Source organism: Scyliorhinus torazame, chromosome 12 (genome assembly GCF_047496885.1).
Source record: "Scyliorhinus torazame isolate Kashiwa2021f chromosome 12, sScyTor2.1, whole genome shotgun sequence".
NCBI classification, from domain to species: domain Eukaryota; kingdom Metazoa; phylum Chordata; class Chondrichthyes; order Carcharhiniformes; family Scyliorhinidae; genus Scyliorhinus; species Scyliorhinus torazame.
Genome location: NC_092718.1, coordinates 36827515 through 36848334, shown reverse-complemented (window position 1 = coordinate 36848334; position 20820 = coordinate 36827515). Strand labels below are relative to the sequence as shown.

At 50.4% G+C, this 20820-nt stretch overlaps 1 protein-coding gene across 1 annotated transcript in view; it reads left to right on the top strand.

Moving 5' to 3' along the window:
- fgf7 (fibroblast growth factor 7) overlaps positions 1-20820 on the top strand; it is a 135883-nt gene that overhangs the window by 25469 nt on the left and 89594 nt on the right. The gene's annotated exons all lie outside the window — the stretch shown is intronic.

Genomic DNA, 20820 nt, shown 5'->3' with positions numbered 1-20820 from the left:
ATTATGGACTTGTGGGTTTTTAAACACAAAACACTGTTAAACACTGTTTATTCCATGAACTCAACTTAACATCTTAAATAAACATTGGATCTCTTAACACCCCTTACTTCAAAGATAACTCAGAAAATATTGCAACAGTAAATAATTCCTTAAAATGTTCCTTCAAACTTCCAAGAGACTTAACACCTTTAAACAAAATCACATCAGGTTAAAGAATATATATATTTTCTGTAGAATGGCAGAGATATATTAGCTTGGTTGATTTCAGCTCCAGCACCTTGTTTTCTTCGTGCAGCTCTCTGGACACACACAGACACACACAACCTGCTTTCTCCTTTGAATCAGCTCACAGCAAAACAGCCAGGCACTTTGAAGCTGCTCTCAGCAAAACAGCCAGGCACTTTGAAGCTGCTCTCAGCAAAACCAGTCAGGCACTTTTTAAAACTGAAACTAAAAACCTGCAAAATGGCTGAGCTGAGCTCCACCCACTCTATGACATCACTGTTTTCTTAAAGGTACATTGCTTACACATCCATTTCTTAAAGGCACTCTTGCATGAAACGGGGTATAAGGTAAATACGGGGAAAAGTGAGATGTTTGCGGTCCAGACGAGGGGACAGGAGAGGCGATTGGGGGAGCTGCCGTTTAGATTAGTAGGGAGAAGCTTTAGGTACCTAGGCATTCAAGTGGTGCGGGAATGGGACTGGCTGCATAAATTAAATCTGGCCCAGCTAGTAGACCAAATGAAGGACGATTTTCGGAGATGGGATGCGCTCCCGTTGTCTTTAGCTGGGAGGGTGCAAATGGTGAAGGTGACAGTCCTCCCGAGATTCCTGCTTGTATTTCAGTGTCTACCCATCTTTATTCCGCGGTCCTTTTTTAAACGGGTCAACAAAGTGATCTCTGGCTTTGCTTTGGCGGCAAGACCCCGCGGGTAAGGAAGCTAATGCTTGAACGGAGTTGGGGAGAGGGCGGGCTGGCGCTGCCAAATTTTAGTAACTATTACTGGGCGGCGAATATAGCCATGATGAGGAAGTGGGTGGTGGGGGAGGAGTCGGCATGGGAGCGTATGGAGGCGGCTTCATGGAAGGGCACCAGTTTGGGGGCGTTGGTAACTGCGCCTCCGCCGTTCCCCCCGGCATGGTACTCCACCAGCCCCGTGGTGGTGGCGGCCCTGAGAGTCTGGGGGCAATGGAGGAGACGTATGGGAGCAGAGGGAGCATCTGTCTGGTCCCCAATCTGTAATAATCATCGTTTTGCCCCAGGAAGTATGAATGGGGGATTGCGGATATGTCGGAGAGCAGGGATTGAGAGGATGGGGGATATGTTTATAGAGGGGAGCTTTCCGAGTATGAGGGCACTGGAGGAGAAGTTTGGGTTGCCGATGGGAAACATATTCAGGTATCTGCAGGTGCGGGACTTCTTACGTAAACAGGTGTCAACCTTCCCGCTCCTACCGCTAAGGGGGATTCATGAGAGGGTAGTTTCCAGAGGGTGGTTGGAGAAGGGAGCATCTCAGACATTTACAAGGAACTTATGGGGTCGGAGGAGACGCAGACCGAGGAGCTGAAGTGCAAGTGGGAGGAGCAGTTGGGAGGAAAGGTAAAGGATGGTCTATGGGCGGACGCGTTGAGTAGAGTCAATGCGTCTGCAACATGTGCCAGGCTCAGCCTGATACAATTCAAGGTCATTCACCGGGCTCACATGACAGTGGCCCGGATGAGCAGATTCTTTGGAGTGGAAGACAGGTGCGCAAAGTATGCGGGAGGGTGAGCGAAACATGTCCACATGTTCTGGACATGTCCACAGCTTAGGGGATTTTGGCAGGCGTTTGCAGATGTCATGTCCACGGTGTTAAAAGCAAGGGTGGCACTGTGTCCAGAAGTGGCGATTTTCAGGTTGTCGGAAGACCCGGGAATCCAGGAGGAGAAAGAGGCAGACGTTCTGGCCTTTGCTTCCCTGGTAGCCCGGAGACAGATACTATTAGCATGGAGGGACTCAAATCCCCCAAAGTCGGAGACCTGGCTATCGGACATGGCTAGCGTTCTGTTTGGAGAAAATCAAGTTCGCCTTGAGAGGGTCACTGTTCGGGTTCGCCCGGAGGTGGCAACCGTTCGTCGACTTCTTTGCGGAAAACTAATCGTCAGCAGAAGCGGGGGGGGGGGGGGGGGGGGTAGTTTAGTTTAGAGTAGGGGGTTAATAAAGGTGGGACCTGTAAGGGAGGGACACGGCTTTTGCACTATGTTTATAGTTTCATGTACATTGTTTACTGTGTTGTTGTTATAATACCAAAAAATACCTCAATAAAATGTTAATTTAAAAAAAAGTAGGAATATAAAAACAGACACTAGGCATTTCTATGAGGAGTTAAGTAGGAAATGAATAACTAAAGCTAGTGCTGGTCCTCTAAAGAATGAATCTGGGGAACTAATCATGGAAAAGACGGAAATGACAGGTGTGGAATAGATGTTTTGTGTCTGCTTTCACTGCAGGAAACTTCCCAAAGACACTTCAAAATAAAGAGGTGAAAGGGAGTGAGGAACTTCAAACAATCGCCATCACCAGAGAAAAGCTGCTGGGAAAACTATTAGACCTAATGTTTGACAAGTCCCCAGGACCAGATGATCTACATCCTAAGTCTTAAAAAAATGTTTGCAGAGATAGATCCAAAATGCCTTAGATTCTGGAAGGGTCCCAGTGCATTGGAAAATAGCAAATGTTATGCCTTTATTCAAGAAAGAAGGAGACAGAAAGCAGGAGGAAACCAGTTAGCCTAACGTGCAATGTAGGTGTTTTGTTGGGTTGTCACTGCGTGTGTTGTATACTGCTTAGGCAGTATTAAGTAACCTTGTAGAAGTTACCACAAAGTCTTTATTAACAGTACTGAACTATGTACACATTTACAGTAGAGGGTGCAGCTATGTACAGGACTCATGGCATGTCCTTACATGTTGCTGTCTTGCTCTCCACTGTTGACCTAAGCTCTAGGTCAGGTGCATTCTTACATCACCGGAGGAGGGAGGACTGTATTCATACCCAGGTTAACCCAAAATGTATTGGCTCCTTCTACTACACCTCCCCGCAAGTCTTTATCCCCTGGATATAGATTGACAATAGTTATATACAGTTTGATTCAAGTCTTGTACAGTCATAAAGCTTGTGTACTTGCATAACTTCAGTGTTGCAACTATATCTACTCTAACATAAACTACTTCATGGTTAACCATATAACATTCACAGCCTGCATTAACAGAGTTAATCAGAGTCGACATGATTTTATGTTGGGAAATCTTGTTTAACTGATTCTTTGATGAAGTAACAAACAAAATGGTTAAAGGGCAAACTGTAGATGTACTAATAATAATCTTTATTGTTGCAAGTAGGCTTACATTTACACTGCAATTAAGTTACTATATGAAGCCCCTAGTCACCACATTCCGGCGCCTGTTCGGGTACACAGAAGATGAATTCAGAATGTCCAATTCATTTAACAGCACGTTTTTCGGGACTTGTGTGAGGAAACCGGAGCACCCGGAGGAAACCCACGCAGACACGGGAAGAACGTGCGGACTCCGGACAGAGAGTGACCCAAGCCGGGAATCGAACCTGGGACCCTGGCACTGTGAAGCAACATTGCTAACCACTGTGCTACGGTGCTGTCCTGTAGTGTACTTGCAGTGTACTTGGATGTCCAAACAGCATTTGATAAGCTACTACATAAAAGGTTACTACACAAGATAAGAGCACAGGTGTAGGGGTAACATATTAGCAGGGTTAAAGGATTGGTTAGCCAACAGGAAACAGGAAGTAGAGAGGAATGCATCTTTCTTGGATTGGCAAGCTATAACTAATGGAGTACCATAGGGATCAATGTTGCGATCTCAACTATTTGCAATCTATGGGCTTGAGTTAAAGTTTGTTGAACGGTGCATTTAGCGGGGTGTTTCTCGGTGTTTGTAGTGCCAAGAAAGGTCCCGCTACTCAACGGCACTTAGTCATGTTTTTTGGCCTCGGCGAGGAAGACCATATCGAGGCTGCACTTTAAGTAATTTCCTCTCCAGTGCAGGAAGACTACTCGCGGAGCGGGGCGTGATTTCTAAAGGCAGCCCCGATCTTTCAACTCTCCTCACCTGCCTCCGGACTTCACCACTTCACCCAACTTACCTCTCCCTGGGTCCTTGCACTCTGACTTAGCTAAAGCAGGCTCTCACAGTGCCTTTTTTAAATAAGGGACCACAACTGTACACAGTACTCCAGATGTGACCTTACCCCAGATGTGACCGTACCAAGTACCATGGATGGGCCTGCTGCGCAAGAGGGGAGGAGGAAGAATGTCAGGGCTATAGTGGTAGGGGATTTAATTGTAAGGGGAACAGACAAGCTTTTCTGTGGCCGCAAAAGTGACTCCAGGATGGTATGTCACCTCCCCGGTGCCAGGGCCAGGGATGTCACTGAATGGCTGCAGGGCATACTGAGGGGGGGAGGGCAAACAGACAGATATCGTGCTACATATTGGTACTAATGATATAGGCAGAAAAGGGGTGAGGTCCTGAAAGCAGAATTTAGGGAGCTAGGAAGTACAGTAAAAAATAGGATCCAGAAGGTCGTAATCTATGGATTACTTCCGGTACCACGTACTAGTGAGTATAGAAATAGGAGGTTAATCCAGATGATTGCATGGCCGGAGAGATGGTGCAGGAGGGACAGCTTTAGATTTCTGGGACATTGGGACCGTTTTGGAACAGTGGGACTTATACAATGCAGACGGGTTGCACCTGAACCGAAATGGAACCAGTGTTCTTGCAGGGAGATTTGGTAGTGCTGTTGGGGAGGGTTTAAATTAACTTGGCCAGGGCCTGAGATCCTGAGAGAAGGTTCAGCAGGAATAGATGCACAGTCAAAATTAGAGGAGACATGAAGTGAGTCAGGAAGGCACAGAATGTCTAGACCAGTTAAGTCACCAGAGAGTTTGGCAAGATTGGATGGTATTTATTTTAATGTCAAGAGTCTTACCGAACAAGGCACAAATGAATTGAGGGCACAAATTAAAACATGGTGATATGATGTTATTGCTGCCACTGAAACATGGTTGAGAGAGGGGCAGAATTGGCAGCTCAATATTCCAGGATACAGAATCTTCTGGCGAAATAGGGAAGGACATAAAGGAGGAGTGGAGGGGGGTGGGGGGGGGGGGGGGCATAATTTTGATCAGGGAATCAACTACAGCATTAAAGAGGGATGACATCTTAGGCTCTTCAACTGAGGCCATATGGGTAGAACTTAAAAACCAAAAAGGAGCAATCACATTGGTGGCAGTGTTCTATAGGCCCCCATACAATCCGAGAGAAAGAGAAGAGCAGATATGTAGGCAAATTTCAGAGAAGTGTAAAAGTAATAGAGAAATTATATTAACTGGGGGAGCCAAAGTGTGAAAGGTTTAGAGGGAGCGAAATTCGTAAAATTCATCCAGGAGAATCTTTTAAGCCATTACATAGAAGTACCTACAAAAGAGGGGGTGGTCCTGGACTTAATCTCTGGTAATGAAGCTGGAAGAAGGAACTGAAGGCACTGTTGCTAAATTTGCAGATGATAGAAAGATCTGAAGAGGGGCAGGTAGTATTGAGGAAGCAAGAGGGCTGCAGAAGGACTTGGACAGGCTAGGAGAGTGGGCAAAGAAGTGGCAGATAGAATACAATGTGGAAAAGTGTGAGGTTATGCACTTTGGAAGGAGAAATGGAGGCATAGACTATTTTCTAAATGGGAAGATGCTTAGGAAATCAGAAGCACAAAGGGACTTGGGAGTCCTTGTTCACGATTCTCTCACGGTTAACGTGCATGTTCAGTCGACAGTTAGGAATGCAAACGCAGTGTTAGCATTCATGTTGAGAGGGCTAGAATACAAGGCCAGGGATGTACTTCTGAGGCTATATAAGGTTCTGGTCAGACCCTATTTGGAGTATTGTGCCCCGTTTTGGGAGTTTTGTGGAGTTTTGGGCCCCGTATCCAAGAAAGGATGTGCTGGCCTTGGAAAGGGTCCAGAGGAGGTTCACAAGAATGGTCCCTGGAATGAAGAGCCTTCACTTGATGCTTCTCACCCAACTTGGATCTCTCCCTGAAACACCCAAAAACTGCACTCTAAAGTCACTGAAATTGCAGAGCAAACAAATGAGTTTCCTCAACTCAGTCTTCCAGTAGCACTTACATTAAACTGATTCTGGAATCCCATAACTGATTATTCAGTTAACTACTGTCCCATTAGCTGTTTACAGCAGTGATGTAAACAAAAGACAGCAACCATGTGAGTGGCACGGTGGCACAATGAGTAGCACTGCTACCTCACAGCGCCAGGGACCCGGATTCAATTCTGGCCTTGGGTAACTGTCTGTGTGGAGTTTACACGTTCTGGGTGGGTTTCCTCCGGGTGCTCCGTTTTCTTCCCACAGTCCAAAGATGTGCAGGTTACGTGGGGTCACGGTGATAGGGTGGAGAAGTGAGCCGAGGTAGGGTGCTCTTTCAGAGGGTGGGTGAAGACTAGATGGGCCGAATGGCCTCCTTCCGCACTGTACGAATTCTATGGTTCCATCTCCCTCTGAATGTCCCGGCTGCTCCCTAATGTCTCTATCAGCTCTGGGTAACCCTGTTCCAGAGGTTCAGCATCAGGCTGGGACCTGGGATACAGCAGACCTCCAATTGCTGTCTCGCTTGGGGGTTCCTACCTCCACCTGATGTACATCAGCAGCTGTGTGGTGCTCACCAGATTGTGCCCTAGAAGCCTGTCCACATTCCCACTGAGGTGTGTGTATCTGCACTGGTGGAGGGTGGGGATGACAGCTGTGATGCGTCGATCGTGTCCTCCTCGAGGCTCTCCTCTGACGTGTCTCCTGGGAGGTAGGGGAGGGGGTCACCCGGGATGGGCCGTCACCATCGGCTAGAGGACCTGTCGGAGAATGGATCTGTGGTCAGCGGGAGGGTTGAGTCAGTCAGTATGGCATTAACAATTCACATGACAGTTCCTCCGGCTGGGTCTGAGTGAATCTTCACCCCTGCGGCATATGCCAACCTCCGCATTGGTGATGGCTCTGACCTCGGCCATCCCAGTCACTTCCAGGCCCCATTCTTCGAACGCGGTGAGGATTCATATGTCCGGCACACAGCCGCCAGTCTGGGCCCTCTCCCAGCGATTATGGGAGAGCTTCTCCTGCAGAGACACGGAGAGGGAATCGTCAGCTGCACACATGATTCACAATGGGAGGGTGGTGTGAAGGGAGGTTTGGGGGCCGCATAGAGTGTTTGGGGGGATGCTTGCATGGGAGTGAAAAGGTCTCGGGGGGGTGGGGGGGGGGGGAGTTAGGGGGCAATGGTGTCAACTCACCTGTGCTGCCCGGTGTAGGTTGTTGACCTTCTTGTGATACTGGAGGCCAGTCCTTCTGGTCACATTCCCTGAGCTCATGGCCGCCGCCACCTCATCGCTGATGGCTCTGGCTGCCCTGTGGCTCACCCTCCTGGCCTCCACTGCAGCAAGGAGCCTCCCCAGGTTTGCATCCCCAAATCTTGGGGCTGGGCGTGCTCCACCCTAGTGCAGGAAGAGATCGGAGCGCTATTGGCACACTTATTTTCTTGACCTCCCAAATCCATCCCCGGATCCCCCTAACTTACTGAATAGAGTGTCCTCACCCCACCTCATAAAGGCCACCTAGGGCCCAATCCTTGGTAAAGGGTGGCATTCCAGGGTGACTGGGCGGTTTTGCCAGGCTGAAAGGGACATTGCCAGGGTGTCAGGCTGGCAGTGCTAAAGTGCCTGGGTGCCAGGTTGCCTGTGATGGGGATTGGCCCCGGGGATGCCCTGCCCTTATAAGGTGGGGTTAGGGCAGGGGGCTCGATGATTCCCTAACAGGTAGGTTGGGGCGCTGGGGGGTGGGTCCAGAGGCCTCAATGGCGCCCCGATCTGCGTGAAGGAAATGAAGGCAAGTGTGTCCTGGGCAGGGTGTTCCTCACTGAGGCAAAAAAAACTCCAGCGTCCCGTTTGATAGCGGGGCCGTTCTTGGCACTGCAGGGGCGGAGAAACACCCTGCTAAACGTGCCCAAAATGGGACTTTTTTTTTCCTGTTGAATCATGACTACTTGGATGTCAATATTGCACTTTTACTAATTTGTAATAGCTGATAAAACATGATTCAAAACCATTAGGATGCCAAATGTGTATTTTAGACCTGGGAAAACATAAATTCAACATTTTGGTCTACCACATAGACACCAAATAAATGGGGGACCATCATAGGGGTCAAACCGTTAAATTTGTAATTTATAGTATAGGACAAAACATTGTTACACCAAGATAGTCATCACAATTATGATGCAAAGGTACTGAAAATCTTGAAAGAAAAAGCAACCTTTCTCCCTTCTGAGTCAATCCAGATTCCCTGATAAATTGCATATTTTAAATCCAATTGTAAGTTCATTGTTTTTTTGAAACAAATTCCACTTCCAGAGGTCAGCATATAATTTAGCTGACATTCCAGAAAAGAATTGTGATATTGGAGGTATCATTCTTTGAACGAGATGTTAAATCAAAGGTCCATGTCTGTGCAGGTAAATGTTTAAGAACGGATGACATACTTCTGGTGGCAGCCATGAAGTGGGCGGTCGCACATTTGGTAGCTCCTGCTCAAGGTGGATTTTTTTGGTCCTTTCCTCGTTTGAAGGATGGAGGTTTGGATGGAAAAAGGTGCAGGGGTAGCAGGAGAAAGTGTGACTCCTCTGGTGTGGCTGGTGGATGGATCCATGAACTAGGATTGGGTCGAGAAGAAGGGAGCTAGTGGAGCAGGAGAATCTTTGTGCGTCACAGGTCAAGGTAGCAGAGAGCAAAGGGCCTGTTCTGCCTGCCCAGTGGTCAACGATGCAGCTGATGGACTTCTTAAATGAGAAATTCAGCCAGCAGAGAAGGGAAGTCTCTGAGGACTTGGTGAAGGTGGTAGAGCTGCTCAAAGCAGGGATTGATCGTGTTGAGCAGAGGCTGGAATCCCAGGGCCAGGCGATCCAGAAAGTGAAGGAGGCTGTGGGGGAGCACGAGCAGCAGCTTGCCTTATAGGCGGCCGAGATGGAGGTGATGGAGGAGATGCAAAAGAGGTTGAAAGAGAAGGTGGAGGATCTGGAGAACCACTCCAGAAGGCAAAACTTGGGGATCGTGAGGATGCCCAAAGGCATGGAAGGAGCGAAGACCTGTATGTATGTGGCCAAGGTATTGGAAATGCTGATGGAGGAGGGGTCCTTTGCCCAGCCTCTGGATGTTGTCTGAGTGCACAGGGCGCTGATGAGGAGGCCGCAGGCGGGTGAGTAGTCAAGGGCAATGGTGGTGCGGTTGCACTGTTTCTTGGACAAAGAGAAGATTCTTCGGCGGGCGAGGCGGACGAGGAGGTGCACCTGGGAGGTGAACGAGATGTGGGTGTGCCAGGACCTGGGCACAGAGCTGGCGAAGAGGGGAGCCCAGGTTTAACCGGATCAATGCTGCCCTCTTCAAGAAGGGGATGAAGTTTGGAATGCTGTACATGGCACCCCTCTGGGTGAGTTTCCAGAATTGAGAATACTATTTTGGTACGCCAGGGGAGGCGATGGAATTTTTGAGGGACAATGGACTGGCAGGAGAAGAAGGAAATTGAACTTTGGAGGAGTTGTGAGGAGGTATTTCCTGTTGGTGGTTGTTGGAGAGTTTTTTCTCCGTTGAGATGTTTTGTTGGGTTTGGTGGTGGGGTGTTTGGGATGAATAAGGGTGAGTGCACCTTTTCCTATTTCTTTGGTTCCTGAGGGAGTGTGGACAGTGTGGGGGAGGGAATCCTGGGGGTTAGGAGATCTTGGGCGGGTGATTCCATGCTAGCTGTGCGGGCTAGTTAACGGGAGTGCAGTGGGGGGTGGTCAGGTTGTTGGTGTAGGGGAGGGGGATGGGGTTGTTGTTTGGTTTGGGGAGTGGGGGAGGGTGCTGACAAAGGTGTGGTCATGGTGGCGCAGTTCGAAAGGGAGTGATGATGGTGGATATCCAAGGGTGGGCCTGGAGGATCACGTGACACGGGCCGGGGGCAGGCCCAAAAAGGGATATGGTTGATCGGCATGGGAAGGGGGACGGGAGCCCCCAAACCAGTCTGGTCACGTGGAATGTGATGGGGTTGAATGGGCCGGTCAAATGGTCACGTGTGTTTGTGCACCTGAGGAGTCTGAAGGCGGACATGGCTTATCTACAAGAGAGGCACTTAAAGATAGGGAATCAGACAAAGCTGAGGAAAGGATGGGTAGGGCAGATGTTCCATTCGGGACAGGACATGAAGACGGGCGGCACGGTGGCACAATGTTAGCCCTGCTGCCTCACAGCCCCAGGGACCTGGGTTCAATTCCGACCTTGCGGAACTTTGACAAAGCTTTGACAAAGAGTCATTGGAGTCGAAACGTTAACTCTTTTCTCTTCCCACAGCTGCCAGACTTGCTGAGATTTTCCAGCATTTTCTCTTCCGTAACTGTCTGTGTATAGTTTTCACATTCTCCTCATGTCTGTGTAGGTTTCCTCCGGGTGCTCCAGTTTCCTCCCACAGTCCAAAGATGTGCAGGTGAGGTGAATTGGCCAAGCTAAATTGCCCCTCAGGGTGGGATTGCAGGAATAGGATGGGGGGATTGGGTCCATAGTATGGTCATTCAAAGGGTGGGTGTAGATTCTATGGGCTGAATGGCCTTCTTCTGCACTGTAGAGATGGGTCAAGGGTTCGGAGATTGGCCTGCATTGTGGAAGAAAGTGACAGAGGCGACATAATGGTTGTACACAAGGGTGTTTAATGTGTAATACAAATATCCACTCTCCCGATGGTGCCGCTCCCCCACCCCTCCACCCCCCTCACCCCCTATCTACCTCCTCACCCCCTCCCCCTCCCCCAGTGCCCTCAGTGATCTTCGATGTGCTTGGTCTTCCTAGCTCTACCACCATGTTTAGGTGTCTCCCCAGGTTGCACATCAGAGGTGGAGGCAGCCAGCTGCTTACCACTTCCCATGTCCTTTGATGCCCCCGGCGGCCGTTGTCTGGGTGCTCTCTGGCCGGAGAACTCCGGCGCACTTGTCGGTGGCACATGCACAGCCATGTCACCCTGAACCCGTGTGCTGACTGTGAGACGCGGACTCATCAAAGGGGTGGAACTCGGGAACGGATAGCCACCATTCCCACTCCATGGGACGGGTCCAGGTTGGTGTTCAGTGCCCCTTCCTCTTGGTCGATACCCATAGGGTCCTGGGGTTCACCATGGTATGGAGGGACAGCTGGTTCATGCCCTGGCTGCCCCTGCACCACCGGCTCTGCTGGCCCTGGCGGTTCCCCATGGTCTGCACCATCGTGTTGATGCCCTCGCCATTGCTCCTCAGTGACTGGGCCATGCGCTACTGTGCCTTGGCAATGCCCACCTGCGACTGGGTCAAGCTCCTCAGCGTCTCGGCCATTCCAATCTGAGAGCGGGACATGTCCCGCAGAACCTCATTAAGGTAAGCCTGGTACTGGGCGACAGTCCCCAGCGAGGCAGACATTCTGTAGAGACCCTCAGCCTTGGCCGTCCCCGACTGCGCGCTGCCTTGGACACCTTCACTAATGCTGCCGACATCGTGCACCAGGCTCTCCACTGCAGTCACCACCCTAGCAATGTTGGCCTCGGTGCCACGTATTGCCGGCGACATCTCTGGGACTCCTCCAAGCGGCTATAGATCTGCTGGAGTGACGCTGACATCTCCCTCTGAATGTCGCTGCTGCACCCTAATGTCTCCATCAGTTCCGGGTAACCCTGTTCCACAGACTCAGCATCAGGCTGGGGCCCAGCTGGGTCCTGGTACCCAGCAGCCTTCCGACTACTGTCTCGCCTGGGGGTTTCTGCCCCCACTTGATGTATATCAGCAGCAATGTGTGTGCCCCCAAAGTCTGCCCACTAACATTCCCCACCGAGGTGTGTGTATCTGCACTGGTGGAGTGTGTGGATGACAGCTGTGACGCGACTATTACGGTGGCATCCTCTGAGCTCTCCTCCGAGGTGGTCTCCTGGCAGGCTGGAGAGGGGCCGCCGGGGATGGGCCGGCACCATTGGCTAGAGGACCTACGGGATAATGGACATGTGGTCAGTGGGAGGGATGGGTCAGTCAGTAAGACAATGACCCATGTTTGACAGGCCACCTGGGTGGAGCCCGGTGGTTCCTCACCTCTGTGGCGTATGTCAGCCTCCACATGTGTTTGTGCACCTGAGGAGTCTGAAGGCAGACATGGCTTTTCTACAAGAGAGGCACTTAAAGATAGGGGATCAGACAAGGCTGAGGAAGGAATGGGCAGGGCAGGTGTTCCATTCGGGACTAGATATGAAGACGGGCAGCACGGTGGCCACACCCGGTCATCTCCACGGCACGCTCCTCGAAGGTGGTGAGGATTCTTAGGTCTGGCACGGCCCTCTCCTGGCAATTATGGGAGAGCTTTTTCTGAGGAGACACAGGGAGGGCATCGTTAGTCACACGAGTGATTCACAGTGTGGCAGGGGTTGTGTGAAGGGAGAGATGGAGGGGTTGAAGGAGGAGGGAGTGGAGGGAAGGTTCAGGATCGCATGGAGAGTTGAGGGATGGGGGGCGTTTAGTCTACTCACTCGTGCTGCCCGCTGTAGGTCGTTGACCTTTTTTCGGCACAGGAGGCCAGTTCTCCTGGTCACATTGATGCATGATCAATTGCACAAAGACGAGAGTTGAATACAACTGAGGCTTTATTGCTCTAAGATGTGTGGCCTCCCACAGCAGCTGGCAAATGGCTGCTGCACGGAGGACACATATTTATACTCTGCCTACTGAGCGGAGCCAGCAGGCAGGGACTACCGTCGTACCTGTAGTACAGGTCCTACCTTACATCACCTAATATAGGTACCACATTCACCCCGTTAAAATTGAGTCCGGCGGGGGTGGTGGAGAATTATATACAACAACTGAATAATACTTGTACAATTTTTGTGAGAAAAAAAATGTCTTTTGAAATCCAGTGGACCAGTTAGAGATTCAACCGGTCCGGATCCTTGATGTGCCACTGGGAGCGACGCAGAGGTGGCGGCGATGCCGATGCTGGTCTGGTCTTTGGTGACTCCGGGAGCGTGCCGAAATCCTCTTCATCCTCGGGCGTGGGCAGGGGGAGGACGGATGGTCCTGGGGGGGTTGCTGCTGGGAGTGCCGGGGGAGGGAGGGTGGCGCCGGGCCGGAGGGGGGTGTGTGTATGGGGAACCTGCTGGTGCCAGGTCCCTGAGGGAGACAGTATCCTGGCGGCCGTCAGGGTACGCCACGTAGGCATACTGGGGGTTCGCATGGAGCAACTGCACGCTCTCCACCAACGGGTCCGCCTTGTGGATTCGGATGTGCCTACGGAGAAGGACGGGTCCTGGAGCTGCGAGCTTAGTCGGGAGCGACACCTCGGATGTGGACTTCCTGGGGAAGGCAAAGAGACGTCCGTGGGGTGTGTTGTTCGTGGCGATGCACAGTAGTGACTGAATGGAGTGCAGTGCATCAGGGAGAACCTCCTGCCAGCGGGAGGCCGGGAGGTTCTTGGACCGTAGGGCCAGTTGGACGGCCCTCCATACCGTCCCGTTTTCCCTCTCTACCTGTCCGTTTCCCCGGGGGTTAGAGCTTGTCATCCTGCTGCAGGCGATACCCTTGCTGAGCAGGAACTGACGCAACTCATCACTCATGAATGAGGATCCCCTGTCACTGTGGATGTAGACGGTGAAACCGAACAGAGTGAAGATTGTGTTGAGGGCTTTGATGACGGTGGCAGACGTCATGTCGGGGCATGGGATGGCGAAGGGGAATCTGGAGTACTCATCGACCACACTGAGAAAATACGTGTTACGGTCGGTGGAGGGGAGGGGCCCTTTGAAATCCATGCTGAGGCCCTCAAAGGGGCGGGAGGCCTTCACCAGGCGTGCACGGTCCGGCTGGTAGAAGTGTGGCTTGCACTCCGCACAGACCTGGCAGTCTCTGGTGATTGTCCGTACTTCCTCGACAGAGTAGGGCAGATTGCGGGCCTTTATAAAATGGTACAACCGTGTGATTCGCAGGTGACAAAGGCTGTCGTGCAGGGCCCGGAGTCGGTCTACTTGCGCGCTGGCATATGTACCTCGGGATAGGGCGTCTGGGAGCTCGTTCAGCTTGCCGGGGTGATACAAAATCTTGTAATTGTAGGTGAAGAGCTCGATCCTCCACCTCAAGATCTTATCATTCTTGATCTTGCCCCACTGTGTGGTATTGAACATGAAGGCTACCGACCGTTGGTCAGTGAGGAGAGTGAATCTCCTGCCGACCAGATAATGCCTCCAGTGCCGCACAGCTTCAACGATAGCTTGGGCCCCTTTTTCGACGGATGAGTGACGAATTTCTGAGGCATGAAGGGTGCGGGAAAAGAATGCCACGGGCCTGCCTGCCTGATTGAGGGTGGCGGCTAGGGCGACGTCTGATGCGTCGCTCTCCACTTGAAAGGGCAGCGTCTCGTCTACTGCGTGCATCCCGGCCTTGGCGATATCGGCTCTGATACGGATGAAGGCCTGTTGAGCCTCGGCCGTCAGGGGAAATTGGGTGGACTGTATGAGTGGGCGGGCCTTGTCCGCATAGTTTGGGACTCACTGGGTGTAGTATGAAAAGAACCCCAGGCAGCGTTTGAGGGCCTTGGGGCAGTGGGGGAAGGGGAGCTCCACGAGGGGGCGCATGCGGTTGGGATCAGGCCCCAGAACTCCGTTCTGGACCACATAACCGAGGATGGCAAAGCGGTTCGTGCTGAACACGCTCTTCTCCTTGGTGTAGGTGAGGTTTAGGAGAGTGGCGGTGTGGAGAAATTTGGCAAGGTTGGCATCGTGGTCCTGCTGATCATGGCCGCAGATGGTGACGTTGTCTAGGTACGAAAAGGTGGCCTGCAAACCGCAACGGTTGACCATTCGGTCCATCTCCCTTTGGAAGACCGAGTCCCAGTTGGTGACGCCGAAGGGTACCCTGAGGAAGTGATAGAGGCGACCGTCTGCCTCGAAGGCAGTGTATGGACAGTCCGCTTTATGGATGGGGAGCTGGTGGTAGGCGGATTTGAGGTCTACCGTTGAGAAGACCCGGTACTGTGCAATCTGATTGACCAAATCAGATATGCGTGGGAGGGGGTACCGATTGATGGTCTGGCTGTAGTCCACGACCATTCTGTGTTTCTCCCCAGTTTTAACTACTACCACTTGGTCTCTCCAGGGGCTGTTGCTGGCCTCGATGATGCCTTCCCGAAGCAGCCGCTGATGAAGGTCCTGTCCTGGGTGCTGTACTGTCTGCTCCTGGTGGCGATGGGTTTGCAATCTGGGGTTAGATTTGCGAAGAGGGAAGATGGATCGACCTTTAGGGTCGCGAGGCCGCACACAGTAAGGGGTGGTAGGGGCCGGCCGAATTTCAGGGTTAGGCTCTGGAGGTTACACTGGAAGTCCAGGCCAAGTAGTAGGGCAGCGCAGAGATTAGGGAGGACGTAGAGGCGGAAGCCGCTGAATTCTATGCCCTGGACCGTGAGTGTGACCGTACAGTACCCCCGGATCGCCATGGAATGGGATCCTGAGGCTAGGGAGATTCTTTGATTGGCGGGGTGTACTGCGAGGGAGCAGCGCCTTACCGTATCCGGGTGGATGAAGCTTTCGGTGCTCCCGGAGTCCAGCAGGCAAGAGGTCACGTGTCCATCGATTTTATCTCTGGTCGATGCGGTAGCCAGGTTGTGCGGACGAGACTGGTCGATGGTCACTGAGGCGAGTCGTGGTTGGTCGTCGCTGGTGCCGTGGGGGAGACAGGATGGGGGGACTACCGTCGTACCTGTAGTACAGATCCTACCATACATCACCTAATATAGGTGCAACAGTGGCTTACCACGCACACAACCGGCGCTCACAGCTATGCGCCACCTCATCCCAGGCAACATTGGCTGCCTTATGGCTAACCCTCCGGGATCCTCGGGAGGATAGGACATCCCTCCTGCCATCCAGGGCAGCCAGGAGCCTCCCTAGCTCAGCGTCCCCAAAACTTGGGGCTAGTCTCTTCGGCGTCATTGTTGCGAGCTGGCTAGGGTTGGCTGAGCAAGTGCAGCTTAAGTGTTGCTCGACTTTGTTAGCAGGGGCCTGGCGAGCGCGGTGCCAGCGAATCGGCTGGCAAGCCTTCATTTGTGGCGAGAAATCCATGGGGCCTTTTTAAGTGGACCAATTAATGTTGAAAAGCGTTGCCAGCCTCACTGGGTCGAGCATCGGGATGCTTGTGGCAATACCTGCTCGCTTCCACACTTAGAAATCCTTCCGGAGAATCGCGCCTTTAGATTTAGTATTTACTGGCAAATTTTAACATCAGGTGACTGGAAGCAACGGATGTTGATGTAGAAATTATTTTCCACTGATCTTGCACTGATGATTTGAAAATGCCACTTTGCAGAATTGTTTAGCATTTTCCTTCATCCTTCTGAGAGGATACAGCCCAGTCCAGGAGAATCCTTGAAACTGGAGAACAACACTAATATTCTAGCTGCAAATTTTATTTCCAGTAAGCTCTCAAATGTTTCACACTGTAATGATTAGGAATAACATAGCATGCCAGTTGCACATTAATTCTCTCGCATTCCTCATGTCACGACTCGAGGAGACTCCCTCGCTACAGATATTTGCAAGTGCGTTTAATTTTTTTTATTGTTGTTTAGAGCATGTGTATATGGTTAAAAAAAAGTTGCATGCTTCTTATATTTACCCCAATTTTCTCTTCTTGCTGGGTCACACATGCTCTATGGCCCAGGGGGTTGGCAGTTATCCCATACCAAGGCTCTGCCAATGCCATTCTTCAGCCAACCTCCAGAACATGTGTGAACAGAGCACAGTCAGGAGTTGCGGGCCTCCACTGGGAACTCTCCACAATCTCCCACCACACGGCATCACTCTGACTGATTTTAATAACATACTCTGACATAAATCACAGTCTGAATCACATTTCCGTGGTACGGATGAATAATTTGTGTTATTGTTTGATTACAAACATATCTGTAATCCAAGTAACTTCAGAATTTTACTGCTACAACTCTTTTGGATTATAGGTGACTCGTAGCAAGGTACAATATAGTAAATGAAACCCATAACCTTTAGAGCCAGAGGCAAACGTGCTACCACGTTAGCAAAATTGACAGTGCAGTACTGGGAGACTACTGCATCATCAAAGCTGCCGCTTTTCTGAAGGGATATAGATTAGAATTTACAGTGCAGAAAGAGGCCATTTGGCCCATCGAGTCTGCACCAGCCCTTGGAAAGAGCACACTACTTAAACCCACGCCCCCGCCCTATCCCTGTAACCCAGTAACCCCACCTAACCTTTTGGACACCAAGGGGCAATGTAGCATGGCCAATCTACTTAACCTGCACATCTTTGGACTGTGGGAGGAAACCGGAGCACCCAGAGGAAACCCACACAGACGCGGGGAGAAAGTGCAAATTCCACACAGACAGGCACCTGAGGCCGGAATTAAACCCTGGACCCTGGAGCTGTGAGGCAGCAGTGCTAACTACTGTGCCACTGTGCCGCCCTATTGAACTAAGTCCTGCTCAGCAAAAAATTAATAATCCCAATAACACTAGAGTTCTCCTGCTGTCACGGCCATCATTTCTCCTTTATTCAACACCAAAGATAGACTTTATGGGAAGTTATGCATTTGATCGAAATGGGACTTTCTGTGCAGAAATTCTTTATAATGTTTGGCTACTTACCAAATGCCCTTAACAAAATCTCCTTAGAATATCATATGAAAAGTACTATACAAATGCAACATATTTCACTCTTTTAGATTTTATTTCAGAACTCTTAAGATTCACTTTTTTGCCATATAGTCCTCTCAGATATTTTTTGTTCTTTATAACACATTCCAGGAAGTTTTTACATTCACTTGGCAGTGTTGTTCTCTTCAACTATCAGTGAGCAGCATTTTTGAAACATTAGTAATGGTACATTGTAGATAGAAATAATAATTCCAGATCCTTTATAGTTAACATATATCGTAATAAGAAAGTTTAAGATTATCATGAGGTTATTTTCAATTGAACATCTTGGCAAATAATTGAATTTGGGAGCCTACATATACTTATTTGTGCAGTTCTTATTGAAATTAGTAAAAGTTCTTGAAAGCTGTGAACTTTGAGTATCCTGTGTGTTACAAACCCCATGATGCCCATGGGGATCCCCTGATTGATCTCCCCATTGGACTTGTGGAGTGTGGGCTTCCCCGCTAGTGGGCGAAGGCCCGCCCAGCTGGGCCTCATAAGAACTTAGTACAAAGGCCGGCCCGGACAGGGACCGGCATGTTGGTTGTCCCAATGGGACTGTACTCTGTAAATATATTCACTACCATGGGCAGACTTTTTGTGACCATAAATAAAACACATTCACCTTACCACTCAGCTTCCTGGGTCTTAATACTGTGGAAAATTGGTTTGCCTCAATCCAGGTTGATCTATATGTATGATGTGGGGATGTCGGCGTTGGACTGGGGTGGGCACAGTAAGAAGTCTTACAACACCAGGTTAAAGTCCAACAGGTTTGTTTCGAATCACTAGCTTTCAGAGCGCAGCTCCTTCATCAGGTGAATGAAGAGGTGTGCTCCACAAACACATATATAGACAAATTCAATGATGCAAGATGATACTTTGAATATGAGTGTTTGCAGGTAATTAAGTCTTTACAGGTCCAGGTGTAGTGACTGGAGGTAGGGATAATCACAGGTTAAAGAGGTGTGAATTGTCTCAAGCCAGGACAGTTGGTAGGATTTTGCAAGCCCAGGCCAGATGGTAGAGGGTGAATGTAATGAGACGTGGGGCTGGGTTCTCTGCTGGCGGGATGCTCTGTTTTGCCGGCAGCCCGGGGGTTTCCCGACGGCATGGGGCTGCCCCACAATGGGAAACCCCATTGATCAGCTGGCGTAACGGAGCATCCTGCCAGCGGGGTGAGACAGAAATATAGCGCAGCGGGGTGGAGAATCCAGCCCACGATCTATAAGTAGCCTAACCAGAAGTTCTTAAAGGAATTGCTGCTGGCCACCACCAAAAAGTCCATTTAAAAATAATATACTCAATTGAATGGGGACGTGAGGTGATAGTAAACGGCCCTTGGCATCAAGGTAGCATTTGACCAAGTGTGGGATCAAGAATGCTTAGCAAAATTGAAGCCACTGAGAATCATGGAAAAATTCTCCATCAGCTGGAGCCATACCTCATACAAAGGAAGATGGTTGTGGTTGTTGGAGGCCAATCATCTCAGTCCAGGACATTACTGAGAGTGTGTCCAAGGCTCTGCCGTCTTCAACAGCTTCACCAATTACCTTATCTTTCATCATTAGGTCAAAAGTGATGATGTTCACCGATAATTGCAATGTTCCGTCCCGTTTGCAGCCTCTCAGATAATGAAGCAGTCCATGACCCCAAGCAGCAAAACTTAGACAGCATGTAGCCTTGGGCCATAAGTGGCAAGTAACTTTCATGCCATACAATTTCCCGTCAATGATCATCTCCAATAAGAGAGTATCTAACCATCTCCCATTGACATTCAATGGCAATACCATCACCGAATCCCCCACCATCAACAACTTGGAGGTTACCATTGACCAGAATTTTTTTTTTTTAAATCTTTTTATTGGCATTTCTCATATTTATAAACAGTTGTATATATACATATCACATTTTTCTTGCCTGCGCTAATTTCCTTTATTGTACAGAGGTTTAGTTTGTCCTTCGTTTAACTGACCCTACGTACCTTTCATTGCCCTCTGGATCGGTCTATGGTTCCTCCCCCTTTCCCGTTCACCCCCCCCCCCCCCCGGATTGCACAGTCTTTTGGTAACTCATCTATCTTGGTATTTTAATAATAAAAAAATAAATAATAACATTCTTATTAGGTTTATCCTCATTGTTGGCCTTGAACAGGTTTTGGAACCGACCGACAAACTGACCCCAAGTATCCAGGGAGCCTTCCTCTGACCCTCAGTTGGCGTACTTAATCTTCTCCAGGTGGAGAAATTCCGAAAGGTCAGCGAGCCAGTCTGCAGCTGTGGGTGGTGCTGCCGATCGCCAACCGAGCAGGATTCTCCGGTGTGCGATTAGGGAAGCGAAAGCAAGGGCGTTGGCCCCCTTCCCCATGTGTAACTCTGGCTGCTCCGATACCCCGAAGATCGCCACTACTGGGCATGGCTTCACCCTCACCCCCACAACCTTGGACATTGCCTCGGAGAAGCTGTCCAGAACCCAGCAAGCTTGGGGCAAGCCCAAAACATGTGGGTGTGGTTGGCCGGGCCCCTCTGGCTCCGCTCACATTTGTCCTCCACCTCCGGGAAGAAATTGCTCATTCAGGTTCTGGTCAGGTGCGCTCTGTGCACCACTTTGAGCTGCATTAGGCTTAGCCTTGCGCAGGAGGAGGTGGAGTTCACCCTGCTCAGTGCTTCGCTCCAGAGTCCCCATCCTACCTCTGTCCCCAGTTCATCCTCCCATTTTTGTCTGATCTCGTCCAGTGGAGTACGGGCTCTGTCCAGTAACTGTCCGTATATTTTCCCAAATAGCCCTCCCTTCTCGTTGCTTGTGCCTATCAGGTCCTCTAGTAGTGTGCTTTCTGGGGCCCCAGGGTACCCCACTGTCTCTTTGCGGAGGAAGTGTTTTATTTGGAGGTGTCTCATTTCCTGTCCTTTTGCTAGCCTCCACTTCCTCGTCAATTCGTCCAGTATCGCCAGTCTGTGCCCTACGTAGAAGTCCCCGACCATCAATGTGTCCCCGT